Below are 15,883 nucleotides of genomic sequence, written 5' to 3'. Positions count from 1 at the left end.
CCCAACTAGATCTAAAGCAGAGGTATTCTTGTAGATTTTGTTTTATACCACATTTATACAGAATTATCTTTATGTATGAACTCAAATGAAATATTCTAAGCTAGTTCATGGATATTTGCAGAGCAGATTTGTAGGGCTGTTGCAGAAAAGAATGCAACAGCAACCTCATACACAGTGCTACACAGCAAAGGTGAGAGATTCTCATGCCTGGTGTGCTTCAGAAATCCCTGGATTTCTATATGAAAAAAAAAATCAAAACAGAACAAAAAAACCCCTTCTCCAGCTCTGACACAGCATTTACACCACCTGACAACCATTTAAGTTTCCTGGACTTGGAATAGGCTTCACTTTGCTCACAATGCAAGCCATGGCACAAGATTAAGAAACAAAGCTCTTTGCTTCTACTGGGAGTCTCCCCATAACCATTACAGTTATTGTTTCATTTGCCTCACAAGCTGTGCTTACTTAAATGAGAAGAAAACAGAAAAGAATGATGTTGTATGGATTGACAGAGACTGGAAAGACATTTTGGGATCGTGCCTGCAGCACTGCCAGGCAGGGACAGAGGTTCCAGGGTTGCTCCACTCTGCCCTAACCCAGCTTCCCAGTGGCCAAATGACCTCAAGTCTCACCTGGGGGAAAGGCACAGGAAGGGCAAGGGATATTCAAGGCCCAACAAGAGGCAAAGCATTTCTCTTGACCCTACCTTCATCTTGGAGTTTCTATCTGAGTACCACTATATGCATGCTTTTCTGTATCTTTTCTGTCTTCCCCTCTCGTCACAGCATATATCACAGCATAAGTCACAGTGGAGACAGCCCCAGTATCAGAAAGCTTCTACCCATAAAAATAACATCTTACCTCTTCAGAAGGCTTCAGGCACCTGCCCATACAGAGTCACACCACACCTCTTCAGAAGGTTTCCACTGTCTGTCAATGCAGAATAACCTCATGTCACTTCAGAAGGCTGAAAGCATCTGCTCATCTTTGTCCCTCAGCCCAACCTTTTATGCCCTCCTGTTGATGCCCTGCCCCTGTGTGCCCTCTGCTCCCTGTGTGATTGCTCAGCACCCCTGGGCACTCCATGGCTCCTCACCTTCAACAGCATTCACCTGTCCTGCACAGCTGGAGCCCCACTCCAATCACCACAAACTCTGTGCCTATACCCTCTTTCTTTTCCTTCTAACTCCCTCTTCTTGGAACTCTTTGAGTAAAATAACACTGAGTGAGTTTCATATTTGCTAAGTCAAATAGGCCAAGTTAATGCTCTGAGAAGTGTTTTACATTGACTGGATGTTGTACTAAATATTTTATTAAAGCTTCCTGACTTTCTAAAGTTTGCCAGTAAAGTTGTTTTGACCTCTTGAGAGTATCTGGTTGGTATTTCTCCCATGTATCCTACCCAGAGTTAAAAGAACTATTGTAACCCTGTTCAAAATTCTCCTTGAGGAGGTGATTGAGGCCTTACAATGGATATTATTATTTGTTCATTTCAGTACCATCCATTTAACAGCAAACCCATCCTTTTCTTTCCAGTCTCTATCTTTCACATGCTAAGCCCTGCCCCGGCATATCCAAGAATTAGCTGCTTAGGGTGCAAAATTTGAAGCCATATAAGATCTAACTTTCTCAGTTAGGAGTTTAAAAATGCCTATCTGATTAAGTTGTGGTCTTAAAACAGTTGTTAATGCACCAAAAAAGAAAACCCAAACAAAACAAAGCCAAGCCAAACAAAACAAAACCCAACAACAACAGAAACCCCAAACAAATTCCAAAACTATTAAATACAAATACATATATAGGTCTGTGCTGAGAGAGGAGAGATGCATCTTATACATAATATGAACATCTGCAGTTTTCAAACATGTAAACTCACAGGATGGGTCTGAAAGAAGAGTTCTTGGAAGAGTTCTGTGGGGGATGCAGAGATCCACCCACAGCCCATGGAATCCATAGGGATGCAGAGATCCACCCACAGCCCATGGGATCCATAGGGATGCAGAGATCCACCCACAGCCCATGGGATCCATGGGGATGCAGAGATCCACCCACAGCCCATGGAATCCATAGGGATGCAGAGATCCACCCACAGCCCATGGGATCCATAGGGATGCAGAGATCCACCCACAGCCCATGGGATCCATGGGGATGCAGAGATCCACCCACAGCCCCTGGCAGAGGTGCCCACACCAGAGCAGGTGGGTACTGGAGGAGGCTGTGATCCAGTGGGAGACCCAGTGGAGAAGGGGCCCTGCTGCCAGGCTGGAGCAGCCTGTCCTTGGAGGAATGCACCCCATGGAGCATTCCTGTGACCCACTCACAGAAGTTTTGGGAGGGCTGTGTGCCCATGTAGGGAATTCACATTGCAGCAGTTTTGGGAGGACTGCGGCTGGTGAGACTGGAACCATGTGAGTGAGGTTTGTGGAGAACTGGCTCTCCTGGGAGAGACCCCATGGTCTCACAGGGAAACAATTTCTCTTCCTGAGCCAAGCAGAAGAAAACCTTGGGTAATGAACTGACCAAAACCTTACCCCCTGTCTCCCTGTGCTATTGGTGGGAAGGAGGGAAGGGTTGGGGAAAAATGTTTTGAAGGGCTTATTTTAATTCTTATTATCCCACTCTGATTTTATTAGTAATAAATTCACTTTGTACCTCTACGAGGAGCCTGTTTTGCCCCTGGAGTGTTTTCTTTGGGTCCTTATCTCAACTCATGGACCCTTTGTTCAATTTTCTCTCCACTGCCCAGCTATGGCAGGGCGGGTGAGGAAGCAGCTTCCGTGGTGCCTGGTGTTGGGCCAGTGTCAAACCACAACAGCTTCTAATCTGCAATACCAATTTCAATTAAATCTGTGCTGCAGAGACCCAGATGACATTTCCAATCCCTCTTGAGAGAACAGAGCTGTTTGCTTCATCTTCTCCTCTAAAAGAAAACAGAAGCTTCTCCCAGGCTTCGTTAATGTGACAGCTGTAAAGAGGGGCTGTTCAACCACCTTTTGAACAAACAAGAATTGAAGTTTACTACTAAAAAGAAATTTACATCTGTACATAAGGAAAATAAAATAATCAAATAATCTCTTTAGTCATCCTTGCCTATGAAGTCTGATCTTCAACCCTTCTTTAAGCCCTTGTAACAAGCAGAAACCCAAATATCCCCCCACAAAAAGACATCAATAAATCTCCACCAATCTAATTGGGATTTGCTTATCTAGTACAGCAGGAGAATCAAAGCCCCAGTGTGCAGAAGGAAACTCCAGCTCCCATCCACGAGACTCAGGCAGATTGAGAATAGTAACACAAGTAGCTGGAGTACTGAAAAAGTGATCTGCTTCTAAACCTAAGGAAAATACTCATTTCTACATCAACACACACACTCAAAGGTTCCATGTAATTGAAAAACCAGGTTATGTGATCCCCACACTAAGAGCATCCAGCTCTGTGTCAGTATTTTTTCCCATTTCTTTTGACTTTTTGTTTTCCAGATGAGGAGTGGGGTGATGGGAGCTAAAAAAAAAATAAAAATAAATCATTCTCATTCTGAAGTCGCCTCTAACTAAGTTAACATCAACTTCATTTTTCAAGTCCCCACTGCTTCTGATTTACTGTTTTTCTTTCTACCTGATTTATTTTCCAGATGGAGAACTGTAGAAGGCAGACAATTTTTCAGCACGGTGTCTTATTTCCTGCTGGGTTATTTTGTCTGTCCAAGGAGCTCTTAGAGAAGAGAACAGAAAAATGGATTTATGTTGCTGTACCTGATAAAGACACACATTTTTTTCAAAAGCTTTCACTGAAGATTTCACAGGCAACTACATTAATAATAGGCACTGCCTGCAGCAAAGTATAACAAAGCACCTCTACTTTCTCCTTCTGTCTTCCACTCCCTCACCACCCATTTTGCAACCTGCCTGGCAGGGCATCTTACACACACATACACACACTTCACACCTTTATTTATTTATGATGACTCTGACAACACCATCTGTAATACCAGTTTCAAAGCAGCAGCAATGATGGAAAATAAGCCCAGTGAAAGGTATAGAAAATAGTTTCACAAAGTGTAGGTCATATCCATTCATTTTTTTAGCAAAACTGCTCTAAAACTTAGTACTCTTCCAAAATTAAAAAACAAAACCACATAGATCAAGACCCAGTAATACCTAAACTCCTTAAGCACCTGGTCAGCCTATTTTTCACCATTCCCTACCTTGTATTTATTGTACCTCTCAGATACCTGCTCTTATCTTGATCCACCTTCTTTTTTGCCTTACAAATGGCTTCACGCAGAGTGTTATATGGACAAAAATGCACGCTCTCACTTGGAAATACTTTAGCCCAGAGAAGCTGTGGGTGCTCTGTCCCTGGAAGTGTCCAAGGCCAGGCTGGCTGAGGCTGTGAGAAGCCTCCTGTCATGGGAGGTGTCCCTACCCACAGCAGGCGATCTTTGAGGTCCCTTCCAATCCAAACCATGCTATGATTCTCCGATTGCTCTTGAATGTGACTGTACAGTTATAGCCAGGAGTGAAGCCTTTCTTCTGTGAGAAATAGCACTGCTTCTCTTTCCCAGAGCATTTACAACTCTTACAAAGGCAAAGAAAAGAGTGGGGACAAGCAGGAGATGAAGGAGTAGGAGAATAAAGACAATGTTGTAAAATGCAGAACCTTCTTCATTTGCCCCAAGGACTTCCATCAGGGTTTGATTTTCTTCATTAATACAAGATTTAGTACCAGGAGTTTTCATCCACTGAAAAATTAAACATACCACATTAGTCTATGAAAAATACTAAGAATTAATATATAGCAGATGTGCTATATTGAGCATGAGAAAAGTATGCATTTGTGTGAATGTATTTCAGCAAAATCTTCTTCAAAGCATGGTGATACCACTGTCAACTTGATCTTGTGGGTAATGCCAGGCTTTTTGGCTATTCATTCAGCAAAAAGTGACAGAAATTCTCCATTTTTAAGTTACTTATAATGAGAAGACCATTAAGTTACTTATAATGAGAAGACCATTATAATGAGAAGACCATGTAATTAATTAAAATACCATTTTTTATTAATCAAAACAAGTTATCAGGAGAGGTATTGTGGCACTGAGTAGAAATACACACCACTCCATGCAATTACAAAGCAATTGTTTCCCAAATGTTTCCTACTGATTTACATAGGATTTCAATTAAAACAGAATTTGAACTACAACAGTGAGGAATTTATGAGATTGGGTGATTTTTCATGTAAAGAGGTTTATGAGATTAGGCAGCAGTATCTGATTTTTGAATTATCTTGAGGATAACATGTTCCTCGTTTTTTCAAACTGTGATGCTATAGAAAATTAACATACGCAGGTTTTTATTTCCTCTGAACATTATCTAAGGTTATCTTTGGAAATAATTTTTCTTTCATTTCACATCATTACATGGTAAATCTAGACAGCTGATTCCCTGGAAGGAAAGCAATCTATTGGCATATTCTGATTTCTGTCCAACAAAGTGCATGAAGAGGTGGGAGCAGCACCTGCTCTATTCCAGGAAACTTTATACAGAACAGCAACAAGCACATCAAATCTTTCAGTAAGCATCAAAAGCATGTTTTACTTTACATTATCTTAGCATTTACTTTAATATTTAAATATTAAATTCTATTATATATTTTAGAAGAATTATTAATAATAATTTAATATGAGGACAGCTTTGTTCTTGGAAAAAATCCAAACCCCCTCTTTTTCAGCTTTCTTTGTGCGGAAATGTCCTACTGAGATGGTTGCAACACCTGTATAAGCAAGATTAGGGAGTTAAAAACATGGAGGACAAGAGTTATATTGGACTTCTGGCATGGAAATAAATATAATTATTCTAAGTCTTATACAATACAAACATAGTATAATTTAATGTATGATAATATATAATACCATATAAATAAAATATAACATAAAAATAAATATATAATATCCATCAGTAAAATTATACTATGTGCCAAGTAGATTGTGAACCTTTAAAAAATAACAAAGAGGTATTTTCTTAATGCTGATTCATTCTCCTTAACAATGTGGGAAGTTGCTAAATTTGCCATTCAACTTATGCCTATCTTGAATTATTCCAAAAAACAGAGGAACCAATATCAAAGCTCAATGTGGTTTTGAGTTCAGTATTCTCTATTTATTTATTATTTTCACACCACCTAAACCCACACAAAGCCCAGAAATAATATTCACTTGAACACAGACTAAATTGTGTTGGTCTAGGAGTTTTACCACAATTATAAAGGTGTTTACTCAATAAATTATGTACAATCCTTATGTCTTTTTTTCTAAATTAGTCAACTCCTAAAAAAGTAAAGTATAAGAGTGTTACTCTTCCTACGATTTTTGTTACTAATCATTTGTAAGCAAGATGTTTAATCACACTGCCTATGCCTTCATCAATATAAAAGGAGAGCAAACCCTGTACTACAAATTTCACTCATAGTTCCAAAGAGAAAAAACTGACTCCTTCCAAACTACTTGTTTTCAAAACAGTATTAGTCCAAGCCTTACATACAGTTGTGTTCCAAATTCTTTATTCCTATTTCCAGTTTATTTCTATCTCATTTCTTCTCCAGACTTGTCAGTTCTCAGCTGTTTCTGTGTCATGGAGCTGTGCCTAGTCATCATGTCTTAGGAAGAAAAATGATAAAGAACTCTGCATATTGCAAAATGAATTCACACATATTTAATGTACACTCCGGTAGTCAGGAGAAGTAGTCCAGTGAGGGGTCTTTTGTGTCAGCGTAATTAAATTACCAGGTTAGATAACATTTTGAAAGCAAAGTGTCCTACAACTTGTCCTAGTTCTAAATCAAAGATTACAGCCTGTAAAGAGCATTTAGGTCAGAACTACAAACACCTGTCAAATTATACTGGTGGAGCTGAGGAAAGGCAACTCGAGTATTTCTGCATTTGTGAGGGGGATCCCAAAGGGTTTCCCCCTGCAGCAACATTTGGCTACCTCTTAAAAAGCTGATTAGCCAAGTCATTTCCAACAGCTCCAGTTCAGCATCTGATCTTTTTTATTTTTCTTTCCTATGGAAAAAGAAAATGAGAACTTGAATCACTAACCCAGAGCTGTGCAGCCAGCTGGCAAGAGCTAGGTATCCCATCAGAGGTCCCACTTCCAAGACTTCACCCACAGACAAAGCCTGCTCAAAAATTAAGTCTAAAAAAAGACTGCTGCCTTTCAGTTTTCCCTTTTCTCCTCTAACCAGAAAGCAAAAGTTAATGTTCCACAGATGTTACAGGGTGAAAACAACACCAAAGATAAAACTACAAATATGCTAATTCAAAAACATCCAACAAAAAGCCAAAGCAGAAAATCCCCTAGCCAAAAAAGCCCCAGATTAAATGCAAATGGGGGAAACCCCACACAGTAGTAAAAACATTATCCAAAAATTCAGCAAGCTACTACTCTGCACTGGGTGTGTTTCATACAAGAAGGCAAAGGAAGATCAATTGCAAAAGCCAAATGCTGAAAAACAATTCCTTTCATTTTCATGTCAAAAATTCTTTCACTCTGATGTTGATTATCAACAGCAAGTGATTTACCCCGAATTTTTCAGTTGCCCTGTCACAGATTTAAAAGTAATCTAAAACAGAAGCAAAATAATTGATCTATTCTCAAGCCTGCAGGGGACAGGCAAGATTTGTCTCACTTCTGAGTTTTCATTCCACCAAGGCAGCATGGAATAAACATGAAATAGAGAGATGGCCTGTTTACATGTACATTTACATTCAAAAGAAAAGAAAAGAACAATAAAAACAATAAAAAACCAATAAAAACAATACAAGACAATAAAATAAAATAAAGGAGAAGCTTTTCATCTTAGAGAGATGTGTTTCATGTGTTCTGTCAGGACTAAACCCTCATCTCTCCTCAACAACACAGACTACATCAAAAGTGCAGTTTTCCACCACAAGCCTTCACATATAGCAAAAATATTGGTTTAAAATTTATTGCTGAATGGATGCTCATTTGCAATATCCCTAATTTTGATGTGTTAATTACTGTCATTCCTAGATAGCATTTTACTATCATAATATTTTTCTTTTACATGTATGATTTCAGGGATCAGCCTTCCAAAACAGTTCAACATGTGTACTCAGAGTCAATTTTCCAAATGGATGCATGACTCACACTGCATAAAAATAACACTAAATTCTCTGCAGCTTAAACAGAGAAAACCACCCCAAAGTATTTTGTTATACAAGGAAAAAAGTGAAATCCCAAACAAAACCAACGTGACTAACAGAAGCTCTTCCACTTGATTCTTTCAAGCCAAATATATTGTGCAGTTGCAAACAAAATCCTATTTATTCACTTATTTTGATGGATTATTTTAACTATTACTAGGTCTTTATTTTTTAACTTTATTCATTTTAAGCCAGGGGAAAGAAAACAAGAGATCATAATTGAGGGAATTTAATGATAACAAGCTATATAACAAACAGTTCAAGAGAAGCTATTCTCTGCAGAAAAATGCATAAAAACAAGGGGGAAAGCCAGCTCAGCTCCTGCACCAGGAAACTCCATGCTGCTGCTTCACCATCTGCTCCACCTCCACTTTTGGCACTACTGGAGTGGATGCTATTTCTGCTAGAGATGAGCTCAAGTTTCCTCATTGTATACCTTCAATTTGAAGTTAAAATTGAATATACCTTCATTTGAAGTTAAAATTTCTTTGTAGTTCTTGGGATCTTCCAGTTATTCCTTATATACAAAGATAAGGATGTGAGTACATAAGGAAACTGAAATTATGTAGGCAAAACAGGATTGAGATCCTTCTGAAGTACACTAAGAATGAAAACTGAATGTGACAAAATAAGCCAATAATGATTAAAGATGATTAATCTCCAAGTCCTACTAAAGAAAGTGTCCCTTTAATTTGGATTTTCTGTGATGAGGGAAAACATACTTTTTATAACACAAGTACGCTGGAGTGCATGAACCATCTTATCTGGGGGAAGACATCACACCTCTTTAAGTGTTAAACATCTTAATTCCACAGGGAGTGTCAGAATTTCTCCTTTAGGTTTAGCAGAGTACCACGGTGGCGAGGGGATGTTTGTGATCCTCAGCTCTGCTGTAACCAAGGATGCTCATTAAAGCTGCTCATGAACAGCACAGACCTTCTCCATGGACCCTCAGCTGCAGTCCTGTGAAGGACATCTTATCTGTCTATCCCTAGGATTGCTGCCTGACTGTTCCCAAATGCTTCTTTTGCAGGGTTAAGGTGGAATGTCTATAACTTATTAACAATTCAAGACCAAATCAAATGACTTTGGTTTCTGAAGTTTTGAACAGCACAGGAATAGTGAAGTGCACATTGCTTTTTCATTCTCCTAAAGTATGTTCTGCTTCTTTATTCTTAAATCACCTGCAGTGAGATCTCACCCCCCTATTTCCTTACTAGTTGCTACTACTTTCTCCCCAAAGTGCTTTTCAATTCATGTATAAAGTGCCTTACTTTTGCTGTGCCTTTCCCTCATTTTAAAACAAAGCAGAACTGTAATGCTGCTATTTTGTTCAGTCCTTGACTGCCTTCTTTTGCTGAGGTACACTGGAATGCACAGCTGGTCCTTCTGTCAGTCCACAAGTTTTACAACCTCTTGGCTTGTTCAGCAACTAAAAAGTCAAACCAAATTTAACAGCCTTTGTCTGCAAAGCTGTAAGCCAAACAGAAAATAAGTCATGTTTTCTCAGAAATAAGTTATGTTTATCCATTAGTGGGTAGTAAAGAGCAGTATTCTACTCTTCCCCGTAAGGATCTCAGATGGCCACTGCAGTGAGTTTCCCCAGTGCAGCCTAGCCCTGCCTTCCCTCAGGCAGCCTCCTTCCCTCCTCTCTGCCATGCTCAGCCTCATGCATACTCCCTCTCACAGAGTCTTCCATTGGCAAATCAGCAAAAAAATAGAGATGACCAAAAGACAGCCTTACCTCCTTGGTGTCCACACCAAAAGCACAGCAGCCTTCCCAGCCTGCTGTGTTTCACCAGCAGATCTGCACCAGCTGTTTCCACACCTTCACCCACTCTGGTCTGTTATGAGCTCTGTCACTTGGGTTATCCAGCTTGTGATCCAACTGGAATAGCCAATCATTGATTGATTTTGGGTGATATTTGGATAGAAACATCTTTCTACATCATACCTGTGCCATTTCTGGAAAATTACTCATTTGGTTGTCTCTATTTTCCACATAGACACTGTGGCAAATACTCCCTGAAAGGTGGGACTGGGAAATGTCCCATCCTATTTTGGAGCACTCTCCAGCCACAGTGTCAGGATGTGATGTGTCTCTTCCTTGCTCTGCACTGATGTATGCCTACTGGTGCAAGTTTATAGGCTTCAGAGGAAGATAATTCCTGGGCAGATGAGCAGCAAACTACTTTCCTATATCCCCCTTTCCTTCCCACTGCAGGGAAGAAGCAGCTGGGAAGGCTCAGGGCCTTGGGAAACTGCAGCCACAAAGGGACCCTCCACTACTGCCACTGCCATATTTTCTGTAAAAATCCCCTTGCCCAGGATTCTTCTCCTGGGAAGCTGAGAAGCCTCAGAGAAAAAGGAAAACAATAATTATCTCATTGGCTTTTCCTGTGTTTTGCTGCTTTCAAATGTGTTTGGAGATTGTTTCATTGGTTTCATGTGAATAGTTTTAACTTAATGACCAATCACAGTTAAGCTGTCTTGGGACTCTGGAAGGAATCACAAGTTTTCATTATTATCTTTTGAACCTTCAATAAGTATCCTTTCTGTATTCTTTAGTATAGTAGAATAGAATAGAATAGAATAGAATAGAATAGAATAGAATAGAATAGAATAGAATAGAATAGAATAGAATAGAATAGAATAGAATAGAATAATAAATTAGCCTTCTAAGAACATGGAGTCAGATTCATCATTCCTTCCTGTCTGGGGAACCCAACAAATACAAGACACCACTGCAGTAGTGGAGGGATAAATGATAACTGATATATTATTTTAAGCTGGTTTGGTTCTTTCCTTGATAATATGGCTATTGAAAATCCAGTGTTTCAGATTGTTCCTTCCCATCCAACTTTCTAGCTGTCTTTGTAGAAGAAAATCCAATTCTCAGTGAAAACCATGCATTTTTCTCCTGAAAAATGCTCACAAAGTAAACAATTGTGTTTGCAAGCAGCTCCACAAATTTTGCATCCTACAATGAAAGTAGAGGGAAGCAGGACTGGATGGGTCCTGACCACTGGCCACAGAGGCCACTGGGTGCCCTGATGTGACCTGGCACTTCCAGGGAAGAACAATCCCACAGGGAGGACTCTGTGTCCCCAGAGAATGATCTATTTTGAAACTCTAAGCAATACCTCCAGTTCCTCATACTACTGGACTATAATCATCTTTTTATAGATAAATGAGCAAACTTTCTGAGCCAAGAGTAATCATTAAAGAAGAGCCTCTTAAGAAAAACCAAAGTCCACTGTCAAGGAAAGACAACAACCCCTAAGTTTAACAGGATTTCTGGAAGACATAGTTTTCACTGCATTTCTTTTGCTCCAGAAATTTACTTTTTTTCAATAAACTACTTAGCACTTCTTTTTCGCCTATCCAATCAAATGTGACTTAAATCCTCCGGTGCCTATTTCTATGAATTTTTCACAGCTTGATATTGAAAAGTATTGAAAAGATATAAGACAATAATTTAGCTATGTATTAGGATGCAGCAAAATAGTTGGGTATTTTTAGCAAAATATATTATTCACATAATTTATTCTACTATCTGCATTTTTAGAAGGAAAAAAAAAATCCTTCAATACTGCACAGGTATTTATTTACCTGACAGTTGCACTTTAAATGATTTCTAGTGGAAAGCAATATACTAAACAGAGAAATTTTCTGGCCTGGATGTTAGAAATCTTTTCCTTACAGAAACACATGTAATGTTTATTTTTTGTAATAATATTTAGAGGCTGTTGCTGTTTATGGATACTATGGAAAGTATACATATGTGAGGAAATCTTAATTTTGTAAGTTAAATCAAGTGTATTTTGTATGTATAGATCTAAGCATTTAGAGTAGCACCAACAAATGGATATCAAATTTACCTCTGAATTGATATTATGTTAAAGAATGACACATTTATAACAGTGGACACATCTCAGACTCAAGTACTGGACTTCAGCATCAAAATAAGAGCAGAAGATGAAAAAATAGTAAGTAATTTAGGAATTCAAAACTAACTTTTCCTCTTCTCAGTACTAGTGACCAGTCAGTCTTGGATCAAGGGTCAGGTCCTGGATCTGTTACACATGACAAATCTAGCAGATTAACTCAGCTGAAGCCAGAAAAAACGTTCATGATCTGATCACTGACCATCAGACTACATGATTCTAGTCTGGCTTCACACAGGGATGATTCTATCCTCTCAAACTGGCATTTACTCCAAACTGAAAGCTCTCACTGCAAGGAGAAAAAGAAGAAAAAAGGACAAGAAAAAAGGGCAACGTAGCTGTGGGGGTGAGAGCATTAGGCAGAGGTGTCTTCAGCTTCCTCCTAGGGAACTGCTTGTAAATATGCACCATGTACACATACAGCATCACTTTTCTGCATTTTAGGATAAATTATTTTAATAATATAAATATAAAAAAGTATATATAACTGCATTTTAGGATAAGGCAGGTGTGTCTCACAAGTGCTCAACTCTCAAGCCAGTAGAATGGAATAAAGGTTTGTCTTTTCCCTGCCAAACTGAAAGATGCAATGATATATATATATATATAGAGAGAGAGATATAGATATATAGATATATATATCTATATATAGATATATTTCCCCTCAAAAGGCTTATGTTCCCCACAGACAGGGGCAAAAAGGGATAGCAGCTCATGGAAAGGAGCATTCCTTGCAAGTTTTCCTGCCTGACTGCAGCAAGTCAGGCTGCAGCTCATTAGTCACACCCTTAACTTTGCTATCCTCAAGTGCCTTTTTCACATGTTGAAATGGGGCCTGACATAGAACCTCAGATGCATAGAGCCTGGAGTGGAAAAGTGAAACACTCAACTTGGAATTTCTAGTCAGATTCTTGGTCAGATATTGAAAGAGGTATTGAACCTTCAAAAAGTGAAGGTTCTTCCTTGGGTTACCCTGGCTAAAAATTAGTTTCACAAGAGTTGGCATAAATAAATTTAAAATAATCTTATTATTTCAGGGAAATAAAAATATCAATTATTTCCACATAAAGAATAACATCATGACAGAAAAACAAGTGTTTCCTTATTATTTAAAAATATTTTTTCTACAGAAATTTTATATCTAAGTTATTTTATTTTTTTCTGTGTGAGATTTAGCCAAAATTATTTTTCTGAACAACCCCGTGACATGATCCTGAAAATGTGTCAGAAGACTATGGCATGATAAATACACAAATTGACATTCCTAGCTTGATTTTCAGTTTGTTATTCCATTATTTTTTTCCTACTTTATGTAAAATACTACAATTTTAAAAATCCCCACTTTTCTGCTGGAAAAAACATTTGTAATTTTAAAAAAATTTCTGCAGGCTTACATTTATGCCAATAGGAATTTTTACACTACACTTATTTTCCTAGAATGGATATTACAGGGATCTTCCACTTACAGTTTCTTTGGTAACATGACTAGGAGAGAAACCTTCTGACTCAGATGATTATTTTTTCATTTGCTTTATATTTTCATTTTTTATCCCAGGCTTTAGACACAGTTTCCCCAGTGCAGAACTCAATATTGAGTTCTCTGCCCACTCAACATTGTAAGACTGATGAGGTCTTATCTAAATAACACATGTTCAGCAGCTCAAATTTAAGAAGAAATACCCTCAAGTTTGAGGGTATTCACTTGATGTCCCTGTGCTCAGGCCAGATCAATCTATGATTTTCCTACAAACTGCATACAAACACCATTAAATTAGCATCCTGCCAGACTGGGTTGATGGTTGACCCTAGAAACTCCATGTTGTAAATGGCATAGCTCTTGCCTGAGACATTTATTAATAAGACCCTGTAGGCATAAAATAAAACATGCAGAAAATATCCACATCCACACTTATAAGGAGAGAAGAGCAAAAAGCGGGGGGGAAAGGTAAAAAATCCCACCCTCTCAAAAGAAGAGGAATGCTTGGCTGTTTTTTTGAGAGTGCAACACTCTAAGGCATTTGGTCTGTACAAAAGAGAAATATTAACTAGTGATGGTTGCATACTGGGAAGGAGTTGTGTGAAAACTCTCAGCTTGTAACCTGCACTGACTCTGATCCACACCATGGAACATGGTTCACTGCTGTCTCCTCTGGCCCCTCCATCTCACCACCCACAGGTCACAGGTTACACAGTGGTGTGCCATAGCAACTGCTACATCCATATCCTGGCTTTCACACATTTGGGGTCATAGGTCCCAAACCTGCACTTCATATTTTTAACTTACGTGGACTAAAAGCTTTTTCTCTGCATGCAGCAGTACCTTTAAAGAAGTACCTTTGGTTTGGATTTTCTGTTTGTTTTTTTCAGCTCACATTTGGCAATAAAAGGGGAATTTCAGCTTCCCCCTTCACACTCAGTCTCATCAAAATCAACTATAAAATTGCACAATCTCTACTGCACACATGGGCAGAAGAAGTCCATCTGAGCAACGGATGGGAACAGGCAAGACTTCAGGTCTGGACACATACTAAGTGGCTACTGACACAGCAAAACCACCTCTATTTACCAATGACTTAAGAGATATGGGGGTCCATCCCCCACCAAGACAAGGCTGAAGAAAAGAACTTCTTCTATTTAAAACTCTCCCAGGTTACGTAATTTCTTTTTTAAAATTTTCCTCACAATACACTCTCCACCCTTCCTTCAGGGTTGTGACTGCACACACTACCTCTCTGTACAAGTTCATCCTTCAGGATGACAAGTAATTTCCTGCTTCTTTGGGAAATGTATTGTTATGGCATTAATGGGGATAAAATGAATGTTCAATTATTTAAAACAAAAACACAAAAGGAAAACCTAGTAATTGAAGTTTAAAAATTATGCCAAAGACATAGTTAAGATAAATGTTGCTGTTCAGTCTGGTTTTCTATGATTCTGTAGTTCTGTAAGTCCAACCAAGTTTTATATGGATAAATAAAATAAGTAATCTCTCACATGAACCCATAGAAGCTATATTGTCTTTGGCATAAGTTAGTTAAAAATTAGTTTCTAACAGAAACTCACCCTCAGACAGTGCAGCACAAACCACACATCTGGAGGTCCACTGGGTTTCCAAACACACCAAGGCTGAACTACAGCAGCTGGGGAGGAGCGCCATAATTAGTTTTAACCATTAAACACTTCAGTTTCTTATGGCCACTGTAAGTTCCAGAGATTCTACCAAGGAGCACACTTAGCATCTCAAAGGACAGCTGCAAAGCCTATTGCTGGCATTCAGGATCAGTTTCTAACCATATGAGGAAACTGCTTCTCTGAAAATGAACTCACTAGTGAGACAACAGGTTTGTACACTGAGCTTCCCTTCCTTTCTCTCCCTTTTTTTTCTCTATTGCTCTCATTTCATTATTTAAAAATGCTGAGACGTTAGAAAAGCCTTGGATCATGTCAATGTGCCAGGCTAATGTTTAACCTTAAACTTACACATTACAGATAAAAAGGGACTGTACTACAGATTTCACAGCTAACTCCCTTATTTCAACTTGCCTGGCAGAAGCACCCACAGTACTTGGGTCTACGTGTATTCCTCCTTAACTCATCCTTAGCTACCTTTTTTTTTTTAATTCCTTAGAACAGAACTGGATTAGAAAAAGTGTTCTGGCTGAACACTCTTCCAGTTTATTTTTTGTCATTGCTGAGCTACAGATAAGATTCAGCT

At 38.7% G+C, this 15,883-nt stretch overlaps 1 protein-coding gene across 1 annotated transcript in view; it reads right to left on the bottom strand.

The window, feature by feature from the left end:
* Positions 1 to 15,883, bottom strand: part of FIBIN (fin bud initiation factor homolog) — a 64,221-nt gene that overhangs the window by 35,528 nt on the left and 12,810 nt on the right. Inside the window, exons 6-8 of the mRNA XM_077179574.1 lie at positions 3,616 to 4,741; positions 2,653 to 2,990; positions 862 to 930 (exon numbers count right to left, since the gene is read on the bottom strand). The gene's annotated coding sequence lies outside the window, so the exon portion shown is untranslated. The remainder of the gene's footprint in view (positions 1 to 861; positions 931 to 2,652; positions 2,991 to 3,615; positions 4,742 to 15,883) is intronic.

Source organism: Agelaius phoeniceus, chromosome 6 (genome assembly GCF_051311805.1).
Source record: "Agelaius phoeniceus isolate bAgePho1 chromosome 6, bAgePho1.hap1, whole genome shotgun sequence".
NCBI classification, from domain to species: Eukaryota; Metazoa; Chordata; class Aves; order Passeriformes; family Icteridae; genus Agelaius; species Agelaius phoeniceus.
The sequence above is the reverse complement of the archived record's forward strand: the minus strand, read 5'-3'. Positions and strand labels throughout refer to the sequence as shown.